Here is a 19,130-nt window from a genome sequence, read left to right as displayed (position 1 = left end):
AGTATTAGACACAATGAATGAGGGGTAAAAGCCTGTTTCGCCACACAGCCAGGAAGGGAAGTGTTCTTACTTTCAGGTTAAAACACCTCATTTAAACTCTTTATTATCAATAGAACAAACTAACTTTTTTTGTAACAAAAGATCCATTGATGAGTGCGCCGGTGCATGGACTTTCAGGGCTATTTTTAGTTCAGCGCGCAGCTCGTTCTCCGCAGCCAAACACCGATGTAAAGTGCTGGTAGAGTTTACGCGGGGTATTGGAGGCTTTAATCTTTGTGAACAATTTAGTCTGTGCGTTCAATAGAGTACTCAGAGCAGAAATCTTTCCTATGAGCTCCGATTTGCGTGCAGGGTTGCAAAGGCTAATGTTAGCAGTGGTAGCGCTTCCACAGATGAGGGGGGTCCGGTACTTATGTTCCCCGGTACTTATGTCCCCCCTTTTCTATGAATGGGGGAACACAGCTACCTCCTCAAATGATAGAATAGACAACTGGTTCAGGTTCCACATCCCCAATAGTTGTGCATAAATGTATGGTTTTACAGTACAAAATATAGCAGCATATAACCCTACCCCAAACCCTAACCCAGGTCTCGGGGAACATAGGCACAGGGGGACATAGGGCTGACCCCGATGAGGGGAAATGGCTCACGGCTCATTTTTAATGCTTTTTCCGCCTTTCGGATTGCCACTCCGTGTCTATTGTGTTAAAAACAGAATATGTAAACATGTCTGTTTTTAACAATTTACAAAACTCTGTCATCTTCCAAACTTAAAGGCCCTTTTCACAAAACTTAAGAATGCAGAGCTCTCGCTAAAACAAATCAATAATTAAAGGACATATGGAGGATTTTCATTAGTTTTAGTTGTCAATATCTTTTTAAAAATAGTCTAATAGATGTGCAACAGGCTTTTACTTATGGTAAACTAAAAAAAAGTATAAAAATACATGAAATGTATACGTGGTGTTAACGCGATATGCTTTGAGTTAGAATGATGTGGTTTTAGCAGCGACTCTGAACCGGCCCCGGTCGTAAACACTCACATTTTCCAGCGTAAGGAGGAGGCGTTACTGCTTAAGCTTGGTTTATGCTTCCCGCTTGTAAATTCTGTGCAGAAATGAGACGTGCAGAGGGCAGCGGAGAAGACATTATCAGTATTTATAGTCTGCACGGGGTTCATGTGGTGTCGAGAGTAGATATCTGAGCAAGCTGCTAGGAAATACAAATAATTTCCGGACGACGCGTGAGGGGATGTGTCGGCAAAAATGACGAAATTTTGCGACATGGCCCCTCGTGGACCTCGCATAAACCTACCTTTAGGGAGCAGTGGAGAAGGGGCGGTAGTGTCACATGCATGTGCATGCATGTGCACCATTTGAAAATGGACTCACAGCGTTGGACTTCTCTTTCTTCTCTTTTCCTCCACAAAACCTTTAATGAACTTAAGCTTAGAGTGAGTTACAGTTGGATCGTCACAGGCGTGTTCTCTGTATTTTAAGCTTCAAAACGATATGTTTTTTTTTCAATCCGACTCATATTCACGGGGAAATTACTCTAATGAGGAAGTGAATCTAAACGCGACTGAACGCAAAAACACACATGGAGCGCGGACATGTGATATACAACCGTCTGCAGTTCCAAACCTGCCGCATTGAAATGAGACTTTCTTGGCCCGACCTGACTCACGGGTCAAAAGACAATCCTGCATCACTACCATGGACCAACGTAACACTCACTTGCTAAGCACAAGCTCAGGAGCAGATGAACCAGATGTGAAGACAAAGGTAAATTAGCTCACACAGAGTAATAAAGGACAGAGGGGACGGTAGGGACAGATGTGATGTGTTGATGTTAAACTTCAAAATGCTGTGTGTTTTATTTACAATCCAACTCATATTCACTGAGAAATTAGTCTAATTAAACCCACAGCGCAGACTACTGGCGCATCTCTATTGTGTTCTATATTTATGTGTAAATATCTCATGTTACAATGTGGGCACCTGTGGCTTATTGACAGGCCCGTATATGTAAAATGTATGTTTTCTTTGTAAATTTCATTGGCATGGTTTTTAGCTCTCTATAGCCCGAAAAGTACGGTAAATACTTATACTGTATATGTTTATTCAAGTAAATGTTTTTGCCTCTAAACTGATGCTAACATGCAATAAATGTAATCAGTTTGTGGTATTATTTTAACATGATTGAACTAACCTGTTTGCAAAAACGACTTTGCATTCTATCTACTTTTATCAAGTGTGTGTGTGTGTGTGTGTGTGTGTGTGTGTGTGTGTGTGTGTGTGTGTGTGTGTGTGTGTGCGCGCGCGCGCGCGTGCGTGCATGTGTTTGTGTGTTTTATATTGAAGTTAATGTATGTTAGTCTTTAGATTTGTACGTAGGTACGTCTTAAAATGCTTCCAGTGATTATCCATCTGTAACTCGCTCTCTGCTGTAAGATTTAGATTTATTTGACTTGGCTAATTCCCATAGAGTATAATGGAACCAAAAGTAAAGATCTGCATTTTTTCAGCAGAACTAGCCAGGCACTATACTGAAAAGGACCTAACTTGCTTTGACTAGTCCAGAGGTTCACAAACCTTTTAGGCCGGAACACCCAAAATAACCCTGAAACCGACTCGGGATCCCCACAACAAAATTAAATTGTTGTTTGTAATAATTTTAAGTTTCAAACCATATACAATTAGGTTTAATTGTGTTTTATTATCTGCCCCAATTTAAATACATTTTAACATGGATAGGGTATTGCTACCATAACCCCAGACTATAGATTAGCTTTGAGTTCACTAGCAAGGACCACGCCACAACAATGGAATACAAAAGAATGTTTATTGATAAGTCATGATGGGTCGATGAGAGATCGAGAGATAGAGAGATAGATAGAGAGAGAGAGCGATAGAGCGATATCGAGAGAGAGAGCGATAGAGCGAGAGCGATGAGATAAGAGAGAGAGATAGAGAGATAGAGCGATATCGAGAGAGAGCGCGATAGAGCGATGAGATAAGAGAGAGAGATAGAGCGATATCGAGAGAGAGAGAGATAGAGCGATATCGAGAGAGAGAGAGATAGAGCGAGAGAGAGATAGAGCGAGAGAGAGCGAGAGAGAGCGAGAGAGCGCGAGAGCGAGAGAGCGAGAGAGCGAGAGAGCGATCGATGAGATGGCTGGGTAGAGACTCAGGATGGGGGCTCTGTCTCGGGTAATCAGCCCAGCCGATTCAGAACCCCCAAAATGATTTAAATGAAGGAAGTTGATCTGGATCTTGACGTAAGCCTGGCTGAAAATAATGTTACGAGTGACACGGGGGAAGAGGAGCTGGATAGCCAAGCACTCTTGAAGAGGAGCTGGATGAAATCGAAAGCAGTCCGTCCGTTACTGAGACGAGGGTTAATTCTGGTACATTTGAATAGTGTTTTAGTGTTTGTGGTCGTCGACGGAAGCAGATGGAGAATGAGATGCAAGAGTGATAGGATTGAACGGACAGTCGATAGAACTGGATTTATGGTGGAGTCTCCTTCCTCCGGAGTGGAGAGCGAGATGTTTGCGTGGATTTAGGAGTTGACGAGCTGCGGGTAGCAAAGAAGTCAATATGAGCGATGAACGAGGGAACTTAATTGAGATGAATGAGATTGAGAATGAGAGGAATGAAAGATATGAGGGTAGTAGTATTGAGGAGTAGGAATTGAAGCGATCGTAGAGCGTCGGATTTGGGACGGTGCATCGAGAGTAGGAGTTGGTCAATTACGGTGACTTGAGTATGAGCAATGCAGGAGACGGATTGATAGAGGGGAATAGACTGAGTATTATGAGTTGCGCATAGTAAGATATCCCTTATTGATCTACTAGAGAGGTGTAGAATAAGCCTTCCGACTGATCAAACCCCCAAAATGTCCAGAACGATAGTCGGGTATAATTCTGGCATTATGTGAATGCCTGGTAGAGGAGACTAAGCGCCTGAGGACCGTGTAGTACGCACGGCAGCTGGAATGGGTTGGAAGGGGCCGGAGCGCTCCGGGCGGTCTCCAATGCACCGACCGATGCGCGGTGGATAAGGTGCACGTTGAAAGATGTTTCTTCTGAAAAGAAGGAGGGAATGTGAGATGGATGAGCATCCCGGTGCCCGGTGACTGTTCCGGAGAGAGACTGCTTCCCGGTGCCCGATGAGACCCTGGTGAGGACACAGAAAAGCTTGAGTGGGATGTGGGATGAATGGGGAAGGGGTCGAATGGTTTGGATGAACGGGGAAGGGGGGGGGGAAATAGAGCGGGATGAGTGATTAAGGGAGGGATGAATGAAGAGTCGAAAGATCGAGTGGAGAACGGACTCTGTGCGAGCAGAGGGTCGAAGGAGAGACTGTTGAGAACCAGAGGGGCGTATCCCGGTGGCTCTGTGGTAGACGTCCCTGTGCCCGGTGGCTCAGAAAGGCTCTGGGAAATGAATACATGGATTGGGGCGAGCATGAGGATGCTGCCGTGGGTCGGGGCGAGCGCGTGGGCGTGGCTGCTGATGAGATTTGTGCTTGGAGTGAACATGTTGCCGGCGGGGCTCTTAGCGAGCGTGTGGCTGCGGGGCGGGGCTCTGAGCGAGCGTGTGGCTGCGGGGCGGGGCTCTGAGCGAGCGTGTGGCTGCGGGGCGGGGCTCTGAGCGAGCGTGTGGCTGCGGGGCGGGGCTCTGAGCGAGCGTGTGGCTGCGGGGCGGGGCTCTGAGCGAGCGTGTGGCTGCGGGCGGGGCTCTGAGCGAGCGTGTGGCTGCGGGCGGGGCTCTGAGGATGCGGAAAAGCTTGAGTGGGATGTGGGATGGGGAAGGGGTCGAATGGTTTGGATGAATGGGGAAGGGGAGGGGGGGGAATAGAGCGGGATGAGGGATGAATGGAGGGATAAATGGCTGCTCTGGGGCGAGCGTGGCTGCTCTGCTCTGGGGCGAGCGAGGATGCTCTGGGGCGAGCGTGGCTGCGAGGATGCTCTGGGGCGAGCGAGGATGCTCTGGGGCGAGCGTAGATGCTCTGGATGCTCTGGGGCGAGCGTAGATGCTCTGGGGCGAGCGTAGATGCTCTGGGGCGAGCGTAGATGCTCTGGATGCTCTGGGACGAGCGTAGATGCTCTGGGGCGAGCGTAGATGCTCTGGGGCGAGCGTAGATGCTCTGGGGCGAGCGTAGATGCTCTGGGGCGAGCGTAGATGCTCTGGATGCTCTGGGGCGAGCGTAGATGCTCTGGGGCGAGCGTGGGCGAGCGTGGATGCTCTGGGGCGAGCGTGGATGCTCTGGGGCGAGCGTGGATGCTCTGGGGCGAGCGTGGATGCTCTGGGGCGAGCGTGGATGCTCTGGGGCGAGCGTGGATGCTCTGGGGCGAGCGTGGATGCTCTGGGGCGAGCGTGGATGCTCTGGGGCGAGCGTGGATGCTCTGGGGCGAGCGTGCTGCTGGCGGGTTCTGAGTGAGCTGTAGTTGTAACTGAGCTGTAAGTTGTGACATGTGGGTTGGCTGAGGGCTGTAGCTGAGAGTAGTAGCTCGGAGCTGTAACTGAGCTGTTGAGCTATTGAGCTGTAGCTGTAAATTGAGCTATTGAGCTGTAGCTGTAAGTTGAGCTATTGAGCTGTAGCTGTGAGCTGAGCTATTGAGCTGTGAGCTGAGCTATTGAGCTGTGAGCTGAGCTATTGAGCTGTGAGCTGAGCTATTGAGCTGTGAGCTGAGCTATTGAGCTGTGAGCTGAGCTATTGAGCTGTGAGTTGAGCTGTGAGCTGTAGCTGTGAATTGAGCTGTGAGCTGTAGCTGTGAATTGAGCTATTGAGCTGTGCGTTGAGCTGTGAGCTGTGCGTTGAGCTGTGAGCTGTGCGTTGAGCTGAGAGTTGCGTTGAGCCTGCGCGTTGAGCCTGCGCGTTGAGCCTGCGCGTTGAGCCTGCGCGTTGAGCCTGCGCGTTGAGCCTGCGCGTTGAGCTGCAAGGCGAACATGGTAAGATGAGGTAGCATGAAAAGCCAGAGCTGGGGAATTTTATTTTTATTTTTTTTACTTAAGGTAATATGCGAATGAGAAGATGAGAACCTGCCGCAATGCTAGAAACAGAATCTTTGAAGATACCTGTGGCTAACATGTGGTGGCGAAGCCAGACAGCTGAATGTGACATGAAAGTAATTTAGTGGAAGCATGAATTGTGAGCCTACGAGATGTGAAGGTTGCATGAGAAAGGAAAAGGAAGCTTGAGAGTTCACGTGAGAAGAGTAGGACCGATGAACAGCATGAACAGAGGGCGAAAGAAAGATTAGCTTAAGCCAGAATGATAGTGGATGGTAAAGAGCCAGCGCAGAGAAGATGGTACGTTGATGGTACGTGCAGTAAAATGTAGGTACAGAGGAGGGATAGAGGAAAGCATGTTGAGGGAGTCGAGTGCAGCTGCAGCAAAGGTGATAAGAATTGATGAGGAAGTTTGAGAAAAGAGGGAGTATTTGAACTCAACATTGTTAAGACAAGCTGGGACATTGCAGAGTCCCTATGAACGTTGTTTAATCTGGCTTCAAATTGAGTTGTACAACCTGGCTTCCGCCACCAGGGGGAGCTGAGAGGTCGCACTGCGGCCCGTGGAGCAATGACGTCAACTGCGCGCCTCCGGACGGACGTGGAACCAGAAAGTGAGGCTGACGAAAACATGGATATTTATTGACGTAGCGTCTGAAAGAAATGTCCACCGGCTTCGGCCCGGTGCGCCCGCTGCGGTACGGTCTCTGTTGTCCACCTGAGTGGAGACGCGCGCCTGCCGCAGCACACGGAGCGCAGCACACGGAGCGACGCACGGAGCGCGCCGGCCGGCGCGGGAGCCGTGCCCCGCTCCGGAAGCTCGGATAGCGCCCGGTAAAAATGAGGGGCAGAGAGCGAGAAGGAGCGCGCGTGGGTCCAGGCCGTTGCTGTGGAGTGGAGGTCGGTGTTCTGTGTGGACGCCCGGAGGTGGGGTCCGTGAGAGACACAGGTGCGGAGGAGCTGATGGTGTTTGGAGCTGTGGAATCGCGCTGGGTGAGTCCTGGGGGGAACTGACCGACTGAATGTTTCAGACTGAATTGCTCAGATTAGGAACGGATCAGAATCTGAGGAAATGGCTCATGGTTGGTTTGAATGAACGTGCTGTACTGAGTGTCTCTCTGTCGAGAGAGCAGAGACAACAAGAGATGCTGGGATTGGCCTTTGCATATATAGGCCTTCTGGGTAATAAGAGGCGTGGTTAAAGAGTGGAGGTGTGGTTGCTGGGGAGGTAAGAGGTTGAGGCGTGGTCCTGCTCCCGAATCTAAGTTAGCGATTACATCTCCAACTACACTTAAATCCGGTGTATTTACGGCATTATCTGTTCATTAATACATGCTGTCCCATTCAATTAAACAAATAAACAAACTAAACATGTCATGACTCATAAGTCTTTTGCAGTGGCCATTCCTTTGGTGACAAAAATCCTATGCGGCCCAGAAAGCATTTTTGCACTGTGGCAGAGCGGTTAGAGTGCTCACCTCCAACAAAGGTTGATTCACGAGCTAAACCAACATCACATGATCTCGCTGGGTGGAGTCTGCATATCCTTCCTGTGATACCCTGGGTTTTCTCCAGGTTCTCCAGCTTCGCCCCACCATCCAAAGACATACATGTGTTAAGTAAATTGTCCCTAGTGAATGAATGTGAGAGTGAATGTGTATCTGTGTGTCTCTGCGTTAACTCAGCGACAAGCCGGCCCCTGCCCAGAGTGTACCCCGCCTAAGGCCTAAAGTCACTGAGATAGGCTCCAGTCAACCGCGACCCCTAACAACTTAAAACAAACAGAGGTCAGAGTGTGTGTGGATGATGAAAAAAGGTGGGCACAGGTGGCCAATAGACATCTTGTGTGCACGAGCTCTTAAGGGCACCAAACTCCACCCCCGCAACAGTCAAAAGAACACACGGCAACAGCATGAATACATTTTGCAATGTCTTAATATATAACAATGGATCCAATCATTATAGACAAAAATATAGATTTATATTCATTTAAGTTGCACTTGTGTTACCTGTAAGTCAGTGAATATGAGAAATTGTGTTTTCCTCTCGTATTGTGGTTCTCTGGTAGGAATGTGCTTCTCTCTCCCTTTCTGTGAACTATTACCAGTGGACACAATTTGAAATTGCATGAATAGTTTGCATTTAGCTACAATGTATATCACTCAGGCTTAATCTGAATACAATTTATACAGGAAACATTTTACTTTTGAAGTTCAATACATTTTGTATGTATGATACTTATGAGCTGTACGCTTCATGTGGAATTGCTTGTTTCAGAGAACAAGAGAATATAGTTTTGAATACAAAGAGTGAGCAGCTGCAATGACTGTAGACACTGATTTGTACTCTCGCTCTGCATCAGTCATTATCATCATTTACATGTGCACTACCCACACTGTATCCCATGTTACCTATGAGACAGAGGCAAGCTTTTTCAAGTAGTTATTTGTATAAATTTTTTCATTATTCACAAAGAGATATGGCAGCTGCACTGTGCTTCAGTCACCTGTCTTTGATGGAAACTGAGTCCTTATACTATGGACACTTAGATACAGAAACACTTTCTTAACTGATGAAATATTACCACCAGGAAAGATAGGCCTGTGTCAGGATATTTCATGAGGCTGTCCCCCCAGTAAATACATGAGACAATTTTGTGATTGTCTCTCTGTCTGTATCTCTGTGTCAGACCTAATAGAAGACCCTAAGACCCTAGTCACTCGAAAAGGTGAAAGGGTTCAAAACAAGATTTCTGACAGGAGCAGATCCCCTCCATTTTGTAAGATAATAAGAAAGAACAGTACATTTGTCAAAAGAAAATAAATTCACTCCTTATTATATACAAAAATAGAGAAAAAGTTCAAAAATGCATGAGCAAGCATAGTTTGAATGGCCCCCTGACACAGGCACATAAACACCCACACATCGACACACACATCGGCCAAGACATGGCAATATATCTTGTCAGTTTTAATAAATAAGCACATATTTCAAAATGCTGCTGTCATAAGAAGTGCAATGAGACTAAAAGGGTGAGTGATAATAACATAGGAGCTGATAGAACGCACACGTCAGTCTCAACTCTGACTCATCCCTGTATTGTTCATAAACACAAAGACGAGCACATGAGAAGGGCACATTATAAAACGATTTACAGTCAGACATGTGGCTTACGTTTTGTAGAAAGGAGTTCTAACCTGTTTAATTTAGTATTTTGAAACTCTGCCAGGAGTTTTAGTCACACCAACACACAAACTGATCAATAGTTCGCTCAAACCATGTTTTTAATAACAATAATAAAAATGACCTAAAGCTGATTTCTAACTAGCGATAAGGCTTACGCATTTTCAAACTACAGGTTAGCAATGTACCGGAAATGTAGATAATAATGTGAATGTTGTATTGAAGATATGGAAAATCAAGTGTGTTGTTTACAGTAAAAATGCTATTAAAGGAGCCACCCTAGCGCTCCACATAGCTGTCAAGCATGTACACACGTAGGCGGGTATTTTTTCATAAACGCATACCTGCCACCCTTTGTTTTATAAAAAGTATTGCGTACACACAATCATTTTAAATATATGTCCATCCACACAAACCTGTATAACTGCGATCTTGATTGCGGTCCTAAACAGACGGTGTTTACCTAAATGTTAGACCCAATCTATCCAATGAGAGCAGGCCTTTTCTCGTCGTCACTTCTGCAGAACACGAAGCATGGCGCCAGGTAATTCATTCAAGTGGACCGACACGAGGTGGAATTGCTTTTAAGCTTCGTTTTGGAGTATGAAGACCGATGAAGACACAAGCAAGTATTGATTGGGGGTCATGTCAAAGCAAGTATGTGGACATTTCCTCCATCCATCCATGTTGTCCACTGTCAGGCATAAACAAAGATGCATATGAGATGTGTATTCCTTAATTGTTGCAGAAAGTGACGTTTTATCCATGTCCACACTCAAACACAAAACCGGTGTTGGTCAGAGTTTACCAAAAGCACCGTTTTCAAGGGCATAATCCTTCACTTATGTGTGGACAACAGGTCAAATCGTAGACAAATATATACGTTTTATCAGATACCCGGCTTCGTGTGGACATGGGCTTAGAGTGGACTTCACGGTACACTCATTCAACGAGCAATTCGGACAAACTACTTTTTCCTCATTGCTAATCACATAACTGAAACCTTTTAACTCAATTTCTCAGACCCATACACAGAGACATGCACAAACAAACATTCTCTATGAATTCAACCATAATACACGGTAGGAGCATTCCTATAATTCTGATGAAGATGCACGTGCAGAAGCTACAGGCCTGAAGCTGTTCTTCATTTGGTCAAACTAAAGGTGTAAGTGTGTGAAAGATGTAGCCGCATGAGTCTGTAACATGTGTAAAGTCAAGTGGGGTTAGGCCTCTATTAGCTGCCTGTCAGAGGTGAGCGGGCATCGGTGGCGTTAGTGTCTTTCTCAAACTCCCCCCAGATTACAGAGAGTTTGTTTGTCTCTAGTTTGACGTCAGCACTGCACTGTGGCTCGGAGCTTGCCGCGTTACCATGGCGATGTGTTGGCTGTAGAATGCCCCGTGGCTGGGTACAAATCTGGACGCGTTTTTTCCTTCTTCTATTTGCCTGTACCAAGCCCAATTCCTGTTTCTTCTCACAAACATATACTGCTTTTTAAAGCTTATCCTCTGTGATAAAAGAGCATCTTGCCAAAGCAGCTTGAGGAAATGAGATTTGTTCCGGAAAGGCGAGAGAATGACAAAGGAGATAGTCAGTCAAACGTAAACTGAAGGATCTATTCTTCTGTCTGTCTTCATGTCTTGGACTAAAGTCATTTATAATCCTTTATCCCCTTTTTGACAAGCTAAAACCTTTGACACACCAGAATAAGATGTTATAACAGTGATCTCGAAGTTGAAAATGTTTATATTCCTCCATTTATTTTGTAAGAGATTGACATTAAAAGTACAAAACATTTGGTTTTCTCAACCCACACCAGCAATTTTTCAATACGTGCCTATTGTAAACTAAGAATGAATGGAGGCAATGTGTCACAAAAACATACTAATACAAACAGATCAAATCTTGTCCCTGCTGTTTAAAATGATCCTTGCCGCCACATTAGCAACAGTAGATCTTGGTAATGGATTGAATGTATTAAAACAATAAAAATCAAACTAATCCCAAAAAACTCACATTCACAAGTCAGAAGTTAATGAAAGTGATGCTCAACTAAACTTTCTGACTCCTTCTTTCCTCTTTCCATTCCTTGCGCAAGCTCCCACTCAGTGTGCTCTTGCAGCAAGACTCTCCCATGGCTGTTTTTTTAGCACAGTTCTGAATAAATAAATGCTAAATCAAGCCTGTCTCATAGTGGTAATTCGAAGCAGAGAGGGCAAAAGTGAATTTTAAGATGAGCCTTAATAGCGGAGACTTTCTCATGGATGCTCGAGGTGGAAAAGAAAATAACCTTCTGTACACATACAACAGTTGGTGAACAATCACATGGAACTGATAATGTGTGTGCAAATGTTAAAACTGATATTGCAGTAGCACATTCTCCCTAATTTTACACAATCCACCAATCATTTTGACGTGATCTGCCAGTTTAGTCCTGGTTTAGTGTTGGCTTTGTCCAGGTTTGCTCATTGATTAGTTCTTGTACTTAGATATAAATGTTAGGTGTATGAGTTGAAAGCTTTGAGAATGTGGGGTGGAGCTATTTGGTTAGTTTCCTCCAATCATTGAGAAAAATAAAATGTTTTCAGATCAAAGCAACAACACAAGAAAACACTCTCAATAGTGCAATTTCAATCAGACCGTTTCCTTGCAAAAAGCCCCTATCAGGCAAATGTCCCAACAGCAGCAAAATCTTTTCCTGGATGTGATTGAAATCCTGCCTTGTAGAACTTGACTATAAACCCAGGGATCAAGCGCTAATGAAAACAAGTTGCCTGAAAGTTATCATTGTGAATTTATGTAGATTGGATAGAACAGAATTGTTGTTGGCACCAGACTAGTAGGAATGGGAGTGGAGGAAGACTACCCCTGCCCTGCCAAAACCCCAGAAAATCTCATTGGCACCAAAGCACACATACACACACATACACACACGTAATATTCTAATTCTTGGCTTGAGCTACAGTGCTTTCCTTGCAACTGTCGTGCTGCTCTCGGCAGCTCCCTCCGAATGGCTGAGATGATTTTGTACTGGAGACTTGGCGCTATTGGTCCACCCAATCCCGTGCACACACATCTACATGAGTGTTTAACTTTGTGCGTTACCACGGCATCAGTCTTGCATGCTTGTAGTTTTGTCAAAGCCGCATGCAGGGCTGTAATTCCAAATGACAAAACTCTTGGCTTTTATTCATACAAAAAATACAGCAATATCCCTGAAACAAATTACAACCAACGGGATTTACAATTAATAGCATGCATGATGTTGCAGAGAAATATTCAGTGAAGATTACCATGCATAGATTACAACAGCGTACAACCGACCAGGCCCCACTAAACCATGATGCTGTTTTACATTTCTGCAAGAACAGCAAATACTCGCAATCACAACATGCCCAGAGAGAGTCGCGTCAAATGGAAATGCCGAAGGAAGCAGTTCTACATGTATGACCTGCTGATGCCAAATGGTTTTCTAAAGTCCTTTGCTTCCCCAGTTACTGCCTATGGAGACGCCAAACCAAGATGGGTCGGCACATTTTTCAAAGCGCAAAAGGCATTTGCCTAGAAAGTGGGGGTGATTGCAGTTGTGCTTGGTTAGATTTAAGTAGAACTAAGTAATATTTTTACTCTCTGACAATGCATTTCATATGCATTGTCAGAGAACAGACACAAAAACATTTGCATCATTTCATCATTTCATCATCAACATTTGGTCCAACCTGCAGTTACAATATGATGTACTGATTCTTTTCAAATGATAATATCATCTCCAGTTTTCAAACACAAGAGCTGTGTTAAAGCCTTTTTAAGAGCTGTGACGTACGGCAACAGGGTGTGTTGGTCTTAACATACTCTGTTGGTCACTGTCCAGGAGACACGTCGTCTTCTCTATGTGGCATGTCAGGGGTGTTTTAACTTTAGCTGTTACTGTTAAAACCAAAATCAGATGATCAACAACGCCACCTGCGTATTAATGGGCCCAAGACCATATTAAACACATTAAAAGAAAGGCGCACAGATTCGTTGTTGACAAGAGGTACTTAGACATGTTTAATTCAGAATGATTTATACATAGATAAGTTCTTTCTATGAACAATAAATTTCTTAATAAAAACATAGGTCTCAGTGAAATTACACATTCATTGTTGTCCATAAATTTATGTCGGAGCAGAAAAGATGAGCCTAAAATGCAGCTTTCCTTTCACCTACCGCTGGGAAACTTCTGCTGCGCAGCCTTGACGGGCAGCGGACGTGGCTAATTCAGCCGGCGACACACACATGGGACCCCAGCTTCCAGAACTACCAGTCGCCAAAGCACAATCTAGGAGTAACCCACAGCGCAGTGTGTCGTGAGGCACTAGAGTAAAATGTATATAAGTGGCGGTGGAATTAAATGATTGAAGCGGAAAATGCAGAAACTACCTGAGGACAGGAGAACAGGGCGTCGACAACAGCCCAATCTGAGGCGGAAGTGGGAGTAGCAGAGGAAGAAGAAGTGATAGAGGGGGGGTTTATACACCTGCAGTGTGGAGTGACACCTGCTGGCCAATTTGATTAAAAACATCCACACCGTCACATCTATATTCTAAGCTTCAAAACACTGTGTGTTTAATTCCTCTGTGAATGAGTGAATGTAATTAGTCTAATGAAGAAATGAATCTAGACGCAGCAAAATGCAGACAAACTTTGAGCACGGACATGCGATGTACCGCGGTCTGCAATTTAAGACCTGCCGCATTGAAATGAGACTTTCTTGGCCCGACCTGCCCCACGAGTCAAAAGACAACCCGTGAATCACGACCATGGATTATAATTCTGTGTAAATATCTCGTTACAACGCAACACTCACTCGCTAAGTACAAGCTCAGGAGCAGATGAACCAGATGTGAAGATTCAGACACAGGTAAATCAGCTCACACAGAGTAATCAAGAACAGAAGGGACAGAAGGGAAAGCTGTGATGCATTTTCTGTTTGTTAAGCTTCAAAATGCTGTGTTTCCTGTGTTCAAAAGACATCTTATCTTTTTTTTTGTAAATTTCGTTGGCATGGCTTTTATTCAGGAGTGCTGTATAGCCCGAAATTTACGGTATAAATCTTGTCATGTCACTGTGATGTCACTGAAAAGTTTAGAAAAAATATGTGTAAAGTCTCTACCACACAGACTGTTTTAACAGCTTTTATTTGACAGAAACAATACACAAGGGGAAGAATAATGTTTGTCTAATAGGTGTTTCTAGATCACTGCCAATGTGTAAAACGGATATTGTGACATGGAAAAACAAGGTACACTTAAAGACGGGAGCAGTGTTGGGAAAGTTCACTTTCTACATGAACTAGTTCAGTTCATAGTTCATAATTCAAAATTTTGAACTAAGTTCACAGCTCCAAAAAAGTTTTTTCAATATTATGCTATAATTTTTCAAAATTATTTCCACAGCTCATATACAACCACAGGCAGCAATTATTGTAATAGTTTAATGCTGAAAATATGTGTCAGATTTCATCTTCATATCCAATTTTGAATCCTTACACAACCAGGATTTACATTCACATTGAAGGAACAGACTTCCCCCATGTGTTGCTGTCCATTCAGTCCACACTAGTAGCAGTAGTAGTAGTAGTAGTAGTAGTAGTAGTAGTAGTAGTAGTAGTAGTAGTAGTAGTAGTAGTAGTAGTAGTAGTAGTAGTAGTAGTAGTAGTAGTAGTAGTAGTAGTAGTAGTAGTAGTAGTAGTAGTAGTAGTAGTAGTAGTAGTACTAGTAGCAGTTGCAGCTTTCAACCCCACAGAATATTCTCAAAAACATGAGGGAAAACTTGCTGGGCTAAGTTTGCACAGAAATGTTAGATTGTTCCCATCCTCACCGACCTCATCATAAAACTCACGTAACTGGTCGTAGGGCGACTCCTGCTGCTCTGTTACTGTCGCGTCCGTGCTGCTTTTTGTTTCGATGCACATTCACAGCGCGGTGCGACACTTGAAATCTCTATCTGTCTGCAATAGCGCTATCGGCCTCTACAACTTCAGAGCTCTCACACTTGCCAGGCATAGGCTCTGGTTGGGCAACATAACGGTGTGTTTTTCGCCTGGAAGTCTCAAGAAATCTGACACCTTTTTGAACAAAATTAAAAAGAATGAAAGTGCCGTTCACAGACATCAGAAGGAACGCATTCACAGTTTCGTTCATCAACAGTAATACTGTTGTCAGGCACAACACTGGACGGGGGTATAATATCTGAATGACGAAGTAATGAACAGTTTAGTGGTGAAACTCCTCTTTACTACTACTCATTCCAATTTTACCCATGATTTGTGAAAATGATGTGGATGTACTCACTGGAAGCTTCCTATATTATGTTGAATAGGCACAGCTGCACACCTCCTGCCCTCGCACCCCATAATTCCCCTGCCACTCACTCAGAGCGTTTAGCCTGCTATTGGTGCTGGTGACAATAACCACAGCTCATTTTTGGTGTGCTGTTTTGAGAGACGCTTTTTGAATTTGAATAAGGATGATGGGTCACCAAGGGAGACCTGAGAAGAGCTCACATACCAGGAGAAAAGCACCTGCCACAAACAAAAAAAATTGTCAATATGCGGATTATGCAGTTCTCATAATTTTACATTTTGCTGGCCCAATTGGATTTTGAATGTTATTCTCTTCTGCAACACATACCTACATTTTTACCAAATTAGAATCAGAAAAAGGTTATTATCATTATCAGTGGACAAAAATACACAATCTAGAAACTTGCTATAATGATAAGGTGCAACATTAAACAACAATAATACGCTATAAAATAAGTCTTTCATTAAAGATTTGTGCTGTAGTCTCTATTTGTCCCTGGCTAAGGCTGTGGCTCCAGCATACCATAATTGCATTATTTTACCAATGTTATAGTATTTATTAACTATTTGAACCTGGTAAGTACTTGGATGGTAGACCACTGGGAATACCATGGCCACAGTGGCTCTAAAGACCGTCAGTTCACCCTTCTTTGGTGTGTGGGTGAGTGAGTACTGGTGGTGGTCAGACGGCCAGATTAGCAGCCTAGAGGCTGCCACAATTGGTTGAAGCAATATGACAAATTATTGTATAGAATACATTCAATTCAAATCAATTTATTTTTGTAACGCCAAAAATCACAACAGCAGTTGCCTCGGAGGGCGACAGTGAAAAACAGATTAAACAATGTTCATAAGACTTGGTAATGTCCCAGCATCCTGTGTCCTTGGGACATTTGTCTAAGGACACAGGATGCTGGGACATTTGTCTAAGTTCCCCCTGTCCCTCCTTCTCAGCCAGGAAAAACTACAAAACCTCCTTGGGAAAAAGTAGAAACTTGGAGGAGTTCCACAGTGAAGGAGAGATCCGACTCCCTCAGGCGGGCGCGAGGTGGACAGTGGAGCTGAACTCACTCAGGAGGAGTACCAGTTCTTCGAGGCAGATGAAGAACCATCCATATGGAGTAGAGACCGTTTCTTCAGGCAGTTGAGGAGCATCTGGGTCCACAGGCCATCGTTATGCCTGTCCAGTGGGAAAAGAAGAAGAAAAAGCAATGAACAGATTTTGAAATTAAATATTAAATATTGTTTGATAGAATAAGTACCGGGTAGTCTGAAGCAGAGGATAGTGCTCAAGCTGCCATACTTCCCCCAGCATAGTTGCTCCTAGGACAGCATAGCTGAAACTGTAGGTTTTTATTTCCTAACTGGTCTGACAATAAGCAATTTCAAAGAGGAACGTTTTAAGCCTGGTCTTAAATGAAGAGACTGTGTCGGCCTCTTTAACATGGACAGGAGCTGATTCCATAACACAGGAGCGTGGTAGCTAAAGCTAAAGGCTCTACCTCCTACTGTGCTTTTAGAGACACTAAAAAAATAAGTGTAACGGTACATGGGTTAAAAAAGATCCTCACTTGCAATGGTCATACATTTAAAGGTGTGATGAGGTTATCCTTCTTTTTCTAGGGTCTCGTTACATAAGATAATGTATTGTATAGTGACCAATCACTATGATTATGACATAAATGTTGAGATATTTCTCAGTATCTAAATAGGAGATATAACACATAGGAAAGACTGAAAATAGTAAGAATTAATTTTCTTTCTGTCGGGTGCTTTGGACAGGTGCCTGGATTGTGCTTCATCTTTCAACAGCAATCACTTGTACACATGATCCCGTTCAGGCTTTAATGTGCTCCGTAAAGTCAAGACAATGTTTAAGCCAGCTGTTTTCAAGATTTCAAGCCCCAACAAATCTATTTAGCACAGCACTCTTATTGTGTTATGCTTCAAAGTATAATGGCACTTGCTAAGCTTCTGAATTGTCATTTGGCAAACAAACATAGTTACTCTAAAAATGCATATATATTTGAAAATCAAGAACAAGAAGCTCACATGTTCTGCCATTAATTGTGGGAATTGCAAAAAAAAAGAAAAGAAACAGAAAATTTGGCAGATCTACAAAACTCAAATAAAAGCAAATGTGTCAGAGTAAAACCTAACTGAAGTGCAGCATTTGAAAGGCCAAGTGCCCTGAATAATGTAACACCCTTATCCTCTCCCCAGACTAATGGTGCACATTCTTAAAAGATGCTTTTCAATTAAGACTGACTTGGTGGTGGCAATGTGTATGCTAATATTGTGAAACTCTGTGTGTTCATGCTTATTAGTGCAGGAAGCTGGTTAGTGAATCAGAGAATGAGAAAGGATAATGTGGAATAGACAATAGACACTCTTATCTGCAGGAAAAAGCATGTTATTATGCTGACCAACGGCAAACTTTTTAAAATGATGGTGCACACTTTTTATGAGAGTGTCGCAAATAGTAACATAACCTGCAATGACCTTTTAGATTTCAGTAAACGATAAGAAAAAAAAAGCTTTATCCTAAGTGTCTGCTCCTTGCTATGTACAAATATACAGTACATTATGTGAGAGCATGGGTTTACCCCACAAAATTAAGTAGGTGCCACTATAGAATACATAAGCCTCTCTCCTCATCTTCTTTGCTCTCTGACTCGTGCCTTTCCAATTCCGGTCCGGTGTGTACGTCCTGTCCTCTGCAGAGCCAGGTAGCTATTCAAACCGTTTGTTTTCCAAGTTACCACTATATAGCCATTGAATTTATGCCTGTATTGTCATAGTGTGTGGCTGAGCCCCTTGACGCACCGCTTCATGGCGCTTATTGTCGCTTTGGTGGCCGTCGTATCTTTTGAAGCTGAAGCCATCATGTGTCAAGGGTGCGCATTCACGGGCCTTTACATGAAGTGGGTTTTGCCGCAGTAAGGTTTGTAGGGATGACTATTTGTGTTTTGAGCTAATCTAAAGTTCTCATTCAGGCTTGGGGGTTGAGCCAATGGTCCATCAGCACCTTGCATTTTCTGTGTGTCACGGTCCCTTTGTTTCACATCACCTGGTTTGTGTTTGGTTATGTAGCTTTTCAAAGGATGTGTATCGAGAGTGCGCAATATTACAACTAATGAACTCAGGGACTCAGGGAAGTTTTTATATCTGACACCAAGAACAAACTATTTAAAGCATGAATTGGTTAATAAATTATTGTAAATAATTGAATTGCCTCCTTTTTAATCAGTGTGGATTAATCTTTGCGCCCTATTGCGTATGCTGTGTATGTCACATGGCCTGGCGTTGTTGGGTTTTATTTAATGAAATGTGTATCCATTCTTGAGAGCAGCTAAAAGCTCAGTATGCCATAATTATAATACAGTACATTATACACTGTTAAATCTTGTTTAACATTTCAATCACAAACCAAAGTGACCTATTTTATAGAAGATTTTACAGGTTATGAAACATTGTCATTCGTCTCTGGATGTTCTATTGCTTTGATATTACAATAATTAAAAATAAAACCAAACCAATTAATCCATCCAGCCATCTTATTCCGCTTATCCAGAGCCAGG

The sequence above is a fragment of the Eucyclogobius newberryi genome, unplaced genomic scaffold (genome assembly GCF_026437365.1).
Source record: "Eucyclogobius newberryi isolate DKJ021-1_F unplaced genomic scaffold, fEucNew1.0.hap1 SCAF_19, whole genome shotgun sequence".
Taxonomy (NCBI): Eukaryota; Metazoa; Chordata; class Actinopteri; order Gobiiformes; family Gobiidae; genus Eucyclogobius; species Eucyclogobius newberryi.
The sequence above is the reverse complement of the archived record's forward strand: the minus strand, read 5'-3'. Positions refer to the sequence as shown.